We start from the raw sequence: 8,091 nt of genomic DNA, 5'->3' as shown, positions 1-8,091 counted from the left end.
GTGTGGAGTATGATCTAAGCCGAGGACAAGATTTCAGTGTATGAGGAGTAATTGTGGTGACAGATTGATGACTAACCTTGCCAATAAAATATTGGTTGAAAAAACCTTCATCTGCCTTAGCTGTGTGAGTTCGGCCACAGACTGCTGCTTGTTTAGGCTACAATTGGCTATCTGATTGTGGAGAACAATTTGAAGTTGGATTGATTAGTAACCTGACATATTTCAAAGTTATCTATATTTTCACAGACAATCATTCATGCTTCTTGTTGTAATCAAATAGACTTCATACCAATTTGATTTGTTTTTGGTATCTCTCCAGGTTCTAATGTGTCAAGTAATGATTTACATTCTCATTTGCAGATTGCTGCCTGAGGATAAATTGCCGGGGTTTTTGAAGAAATCATCTACAGTGGAAATTGTAGCTTTGTAGTTCTGTCTCTGCTGCTCGTCAATGGAATGGTTTTAATAATCAGTGCAGGGACCAAAGATCAGAATCCACAACCAGCTCCTACTATTCAACTCTTTGAAACATCCTCTCCACAAATCCAATAGCTTCATTCCCTCATTCAAAATGCCAGGACAAAACACCCCACCCCATCATATGTGCTTAGTGTCAACTGGAATCAGAGACACATTCAAATACATCAATACTGTGATGTCTGCTCTTGTATTCATCATTGGAATAGTTGGTAATTCAGCACTGTTGAGAATCATATATGAAAACAAAAGTGGACCTAACATTCTTATTGCCAGTTGCTTTGGGGGACATGCTGCATATCGTGATAGACTTTCCAATCAACGCTTACAGGGTGAGTTATTTGCAATTTGGTGTACAGTTACTGTCTATCCTGACATAAAATATAGATTTCGATTTGATTATCAAAATGGTCAACATCTGATTGTTTTATAAAAGCGTTTTTTTTTGTATGTTTATGTTGGTTACAAATTATTTTTCCTGACCTAAATGTTGACATGTCTTTGCAGCTCATGGCTGAGGACTGGTCATTTGGTTTGGTGCTCTGTAAACTAGTTCCCTTCGTCCAGAAAATATCTGTTGGAATTACAGAGCTGAGTTTATGTGCCTTGAGCATTGACAGGTAAGAGGATTGCACATTCAAGTCACATTTCTGTTCCAAGTTACACTATATACGCTTATACAAAGGTATCTGGAAACCAGTTTAAATTAGTGGATTCGGCTATTTCAGCCACACACATTGCTGGCAGGTGTATAAAATTGAGCACGCAGCCATGTAATCTCCATAGACAAACACTGGCATTAGAATGGCGTTACTGAAGATCTCAGTGACTTTCAACGTGGCACAGACATAGGATGCCACCTTTCTAACAAGTCAGTTCGTCAAATTTCTGCCCTGCTAGAGCTGCCCTGATCAATTGTAAGTGTTATTGTGAAGTGGAAACGTCTCGGAGCAACAACGGCTCAGCCGTAAAGAGGTAGGCCACACAAGCTCATAGAACTGGACCGCCAAGTGCTGACGCACGTAGTGCGTAAAAATTGTCTGTCCTCGGTTGCAACACACACTATTGATTTCCAAACTGCCTCTGGAAGCAACGTCAGCACAATAACTGTTCGTGACAACTGTAAAGTTTGGTGGAGGAGGAATAATGGTCTGGGGCTATTTTTTAGGGTTCGGGCTAGGCCCCTTAGTTCCAGTGAAGTGAAATCTTAACACTACAGCATACAATGACATTCTAGACAATTCTGTGCTTCCGACTTTGTGGCAACAGTTTGGGGAAGCTATTTTCCTGTTTCAGCATCCTGTTTATGCACAAAGCAATGTCCATACAGAAATGGTTTGTCGAGATCGGTGTGGAAAAACTTGACTGGCTGCACAGAGCCGTGACCTCAACTCCATCAAACACCTTTGGGATGAATTGGAATGCCGACTTCGAGCCAGGTCTAATCGCCCAACATCAGTGTCGTAAGTAACAATAACATTTTCTAGGATATAGACATATCTGATATTGGCAGAAAGCTTAAATTAATCTAACTGCACTGTCCAATTTACAGTAGTTAATACAGTGAAAGAATACCATGCGATTGTTTGAGGAGAGTGCACAGTTAGAACTTGAAAATCTATTAATAAACCAATTAGGCATATTTGGGCAGTCTTGATACAAAAGTTTGAACAGCAATGCAATGGTTCATTGGATCAGTCTAAAACATTGCATTATGGCCTTTCTCTTGCATTTCAAAAGATACTTTTTTATTTAAAAAACAAACAACTAAACACATGTTTTGTATCATATTTTACTAGATCCAATGTTCTCCTAATTTTCTCCAACATTATCTTAACATTTCCACAAACTTCAAAGTGTTTCAGTTCAAATGGTATCAAGAATATGCATAGCCTTGCTTCAGGTCCTGAGCTACAGGCAGTTAGATTTGGGTATGTCATTTTAGGCAAAAATTGATAAAAGGGGCAGATCATGATTTTGGAATGAGATGTTCGACTAGCAGGTGTCCACATACTTCTGGTCATGTAGTGCAGTTGGAAATAACTATATTACTTCCATTTAACATGCCAAAACCAGAGAATGAATAATATTGTTATATGAAGAGTAATATTGTGAAAGTTGGCTGATATCTACATGTCAAAAGTTAATTATCTTTGTAGTAGGCCTTGTAGTAGGCCTTGCATTGTCGGAACTAGAAGCACAAGCATTTCGCTACACTCGCATTTAACATCTGCTAACCATGTGTATGTGACAAATAAAATTTGATTTTGATTTGATTTGAGTTGATTTGATTTGATTTGGAATTCTAATATGTTCTTTCATTGTTCTTTAGTTTACAATTGGCTCATTCATCCCCCTCCTCTCCCCTGTAACTATTCCCCAGGTTGTTGCTGTAAGTGAGAACGTGTTCTCAGTCAACTTACCAGGTAAAATAACGAATAAATAAAAAATACAAAAAAAATGAACAAAACACTCCCCAGCCACATAATTTCCCTATTGATTTCCTAGGTATCGAGCTGTTGCATCCTGGAATCTAATCAAAGGCATTGGGGTTTCAACGTGCACAGCAGTAGAAATAACTTTGATATGGGTTATATCAACAATCTTGGCTGTGCCTGAAGTTGTCGGCTTTGATACGATAATAATGGACCATAGAGGACAACATCTGACAATATGTCTCCTTCATCCCAACAACAAAAATCAGTTCTTGCAGGTAATTTGTGAATCCAGACAAAATTGAGTAATATAGAAAATAAGGTCAATAATATGTTTTCTTTTGTTTTCTTTTGATAATAAATGAAAATGACACTGATTATATAATGAAGCCAGTGATGTGTGCTTATCATCACATTCCAGTAGTTAGATCAAATCTGAAACAGCAACACTAATACTGTTCTTTATTATGTTTTCATAGCAGTTTTATAAATCAGCAAAAGACTGGTGGCTTTTCCGGCTTCTACTTCAGCATGCCGCTGGCTTGCACGGCTGTCTTCTACACTCTGATGACCTAGAAGATTCTGAGGAGGAATGAGCATGCACTGAGCAACTATACCGAACAGGTGAGTACAGACCAGAAATCTCCAGCTCTAGAACTGGAGTGCTATTAGATGTGTAGTTTTCTGCTCCAGCCCAGCAGTCATACTTTTGGGCGACGTGCTCAACAACAACAAAAATGGCACGCCCAAATAAACCGGGCCACAGGCTAGTTGAGCAATTATTACAAGAAGGAAAGGAGCACAATCTGATGAGTAAAGTATTTTGCTAAACTATTTTGCTAACCAATGTTTGTATCTGTTAGGCAATGATTATTTGGCTCCAGCCAGGCTCAATCTCTTATTGAACAGTGCAAACTGTGCTCTTCTTCAGACCAAAGTCCTGACAAAGTTCACTTGAGCACCCCTCCTCTTCGGCCGATGCCAAAATAGTCCTAATCACCCGCACACAAGTCTTCAGCCGAGGCCAGAAACACAGTCTGTGTGAAATGATTATGTTGCTCCTAATCTTCAGCCGAATGCCAAACGCTGTCATCCCTCGCACACTCCCGTCTTCGGGATAAGTCAGGCTAAGCTATGTTAGCTCGATACTCTTCGGCCTAATGCCCAACACTCAGTCTCTGCATCTATACACCCATTGTTCTTCAGGCTCTGTCCAAGCTACAATCTTAGAAAAAAAAGTGCTAAGTAGAACCATACAGGATTCTTCGGATTGTCACATTAGGGGAACTATTTTTGTTGCTGGGTAGGGTTCCTCAAAGAACAGCTTGTATATGGTTCTACCTAGAACCCTCTAGGAAGGGTACTACAAAGAACCATTTATCATCTAAAGGTACTTCCTAGAACTGCCTATGAGAACCCTTCTACTGAGAATCCTTTTATCTTTGCAGGGTTCTTCCTAGAACCCCCTATGAACTGTTCCGCCAGCCTTATTAGAATTTAAAATGTCATTATTTATGACAATACATTACTTAAATCACAAGGCCTTTCTTTGAGGGCCTAGTTATACACTAACACATTGGTGTTAGGAATCGCCTGGTTTACAGGCCACATCAGGCCTGAAAATTACATTATGCTGGCTGGCAAAGTGATGTGTATTGGAATCCAGCCAGAGTTAGGATAGACAACAAGTGGGATTATTAATCACCCTCATCCTGCATTCAGAATGACTGCCAGGGTAGGGAACGTTGACTACTGAGAACCTGGAACAACCTCTAAGTAGCGGGTGCAATATATCCAACAGATTGGATTAGTTTAGAAAAATGTGTTATTTATTTTCGTGTAGCATAAAATGTAGTGACCAATCAATGTAAATGCAAAACCACAGATATTACATTAAAACAAACAATTCTGAAAATCTCACTGCAATAGAGCATTCTGGGAAATATTATATATGGTTCTAAGAATCATCAAATAACTATTTCTTCCAAAAACGGTTCTTAGGATGTTAAATGTTCTAGGTAGAAGAACCCCATTTACAAAGAACGCTTTTCTTACAAAAATGATTATTCTGATTAAAACGGTTCTTGGTAGAAACCTATCCCTAGGCAAAGAACCAACTCATGTCATAGCTTTACCAAAACAAAGTAGTGCTCACCGCCATTCCTCGCCTGGCGAACTCATGCCGTATCCTCAACGCAATTGCTCCCCAACACCCGAGAATGGGGTTTCCTACCCAGTCCTCAATACAGAGTCCTGTCCCACTCGCACGTGTGCAGTTCCCCGCAGTTACTTGCACGCAGGTGAATTAATCAATGTGTGGCCATACAGTATGTCTACAAACTCCATTTATCACAGTACAAAACTTGCACCCCCCCCCCCCTGTGCAAATGTAGCCTGTCATTACAGCCATAAACGATGATGCATTTTCAAAAACAAGAAAGGCTACAGAAATAAACTGCGGTTTGCACCTACATTTGAAGCTGAACGTAATTCATGTTAACAGCCAATATAAACTAGGGATACAGTGCATTCAGAAAGTATTCATTATTTTTCCACATTTTGTTATATTACAGCCTTATTATAAAATTGACTCAATTGTTTTTTCCCCCTCATCAATCTACACAAAATAGCCCATAATGACAAAGCTAAAACAGTTTTTTTACAAATGTATTGACATTCATAGTCAGACCCTTTGCTATGATATTCAATGTATTCGAAATGCTTCAGTCTGGTTTTAGACCCCATCATAGCACTGAGACTGCACTTGTGAAGGTGGTAAATTACCTTTTAATATATATATATATTGTTATCAAAAGCAATCACTTTTGCATGGGAAAACAGAATACTGCAAATTACTACATGTGCTTAATTACATCACTTTTGTTTTGAGCCGACTTCGCCATCTGACAGAGCAGGGCAGGCACCTGGCTCACGCCTGGAAGGTAGCCCAGTTCCAAAACAAATGCAATCAATTTACACCCGGTGCAAAAGGCTAGATTAATCAAATCCCCTCATAGAGTCTGGATCTGAGTACCTCCCAAACGATTTCTGAAAGCCAAAATACATTCTAACTGTGCTGATTGGTCCAAGAAACCGATGGGATGGCCCAGAGCCAGAACACGTGGGTAAGTGGCGCTTTGAAAATTTGTCACTGGCTTTAATTTTCTGATTGGTTAGAGATGATCCAATCGCTGATGACTTTGTTTTGTACAACAACCCTCATATTGATGTCACAACAAATGACGTCAGTCCCACAGATGACTTTAACAACGGCAGTCTCAGACTGAAGTATTTAGAGAACATAGAGCAGCAGAATAATTACATTTGAGTCATCAGGCAAGGGTAGCCCTGTTCTTCCTGACAAATATTTTTATAAATTCGCTAGAGTAATAGTGAAAGCACTACGAAGTTACTGTTGTTTATCTTTAGACATATAGCCTGTTGGCTCCCAAACTAGGCCTGAAATATGAAAATTATGAATCAGAGATGAGTCAGTTGTAGTTTGCTGAAGTGTATTTCATATGGATGATAAACGTAGGCCTACTCTGTTTTTGGCAAAATTGGAGGAAATTAAACAAGTTATTTATGGCTTTAATCGATGTGTACGCGCCTTTGCGTGCCAAGGCTGATGACTGGTCATTGATCAATAATCAAGACTTGCAACTTTTTGGTTCTGAAACATAGATGAGAAGTTAATGGGTTCAGAACAACAATGCAAAAAAATGTATATCCCCCCAACAAAATGGGGGTGGAAATTAATTTTAAAAACCTGCACATCCAGTAGCTCTCCAAGACAGGATTTAGCGACCCATGGTGTAGACAAGTGCGCTCCCTCCATAATATATTTATTCATATGATGACATTAAAATGTCTGACATAAATCTCATCTGTTTTCACGGAGACGAGAAGTGGCCAAGGCAGTGTTTTGCTTAGTGCTTGTGTTTGCCCTCTGGTGGTTACCGCTGTACCTGAGCAGAGTCTTTCAACTCACCATATATGATGAGAAGGAGCCCAAAAGGTGTCAGATACTGAGGTAAGGTAAAAGGATACATACGATTGTCACTGCTGTTTTTAATTGTGGTATGTGTTACTTACTTTATCCACTCATCCTTTTTAGTGTATTTCTTGTCCTGTACTATATTGGCATTAATATAGCATAGCTGAACTCCTGTATCAACCCTATTGCTCTGTACATGGTCAGCAAACTATTTGAAACCTGTTTTTAAGGTAAGATACAATATAATCTTCCTCATTTTTTGCTATTTCAGTTCTTACACATGAGACAGAAGAGGTATAGGCTGACAGTGTGATGGATGCTGTATGGACTCTGTTTAAGGTCATTCCTGCCTCACTGACTGACACCACTACATTTGTGAGGGCAATGACTTGAGGAGGTGATAGTTGAAGAATACAGTCCTGGAAAACAGTGACCAAAGCTGAACAGGTCAATGCGGAATCATCGTACACTCATAGCAAAGGTTTAATCTAAGGGCATTCACAGTGCTAGTTTGCATGTTAATAAGAACATTTACAGCAAAGTAAATCTTGGAAATCTGAGTCTGTTGATAGTAATTTCTGCAGCCCAGAACCCAAATCTTCAGCCAGCTATATTAAGTCTGTCCACAACATATTAATTGATAGTTTGGTGGTTGACTGTATGTATTTTTGTCTATGTCCCTTAGAAATGCCTATGTTGTTGGTGCATACAGAGTTCTGTCTTACTATCCAGGTCTGTACCAAAACATTTCAAGCTTCTACTTTTAAAAATCCACCTTTCCAGAAACAAGACTCTGACCATTGTCGCTTGCTATAGACCACCCTCTGCCCCCAGCTGTGCCCTGGACACCATATGTGAATTGATTACGCCCCATCTATCTTCAGAACTCGTGCTGCTAGGTGACCTAAACTGGGACATGCTTAACACCCCGGTCATCCTACAATCTAAGCTTGATGCCCTCAATCTCACACAAATGATCAATGAACCTACCAGGTACAACCCAAAAATCCGTAAACATGGGCACCCTCATAGATATCATCCTAACCAACTGGCCTCCAAATACACCTCTGCTGTCTTCAACCAAGATCTCAGCAATCACTGCCTCATTGCCTGCATCCATAATGGGTCTGCGGTCAAACGACGGTCAAACGCTCCCTAAAACACTTCAGCGAGCAAGCCTTT

The 8,091-nt window shown here is 39.7% G+C and overlaps 1 pseudogene; it reads left to right on the top strand.

Annotated features, from left to right (window-relative positions):
• Positions 1-571: 571 nt before the first annotated feature.
• Positions 572-7,138, top strand: LOC118385811 (endothelin receptor type B-like; annotated as a pseudogene).
• Positions 7,139-8,091: the final 953 nt, after the last annotated feature.

Source organism: Oncorhynchus keta, chromosome 7 (genome assembly GCF_023373465.1).
Source record: "Oncorhynchus keta strain PuntledgeMale-10-30-2019 chromosome 7, Oket_V2, whole genome shotgun sequence".
Taxonomy (NCBI): domain Eukaryota; kingdom Metazoa; phylum Chordata; class Actinopteri; order Salmoniformes; family Salmonidae; genus Oncorhynchus; species Oncorhynchus keta.
Note: the sequence above shows the minus strand (reverse complement) of the source record. Positions and strands in the feature narration are given on the sequence as shown.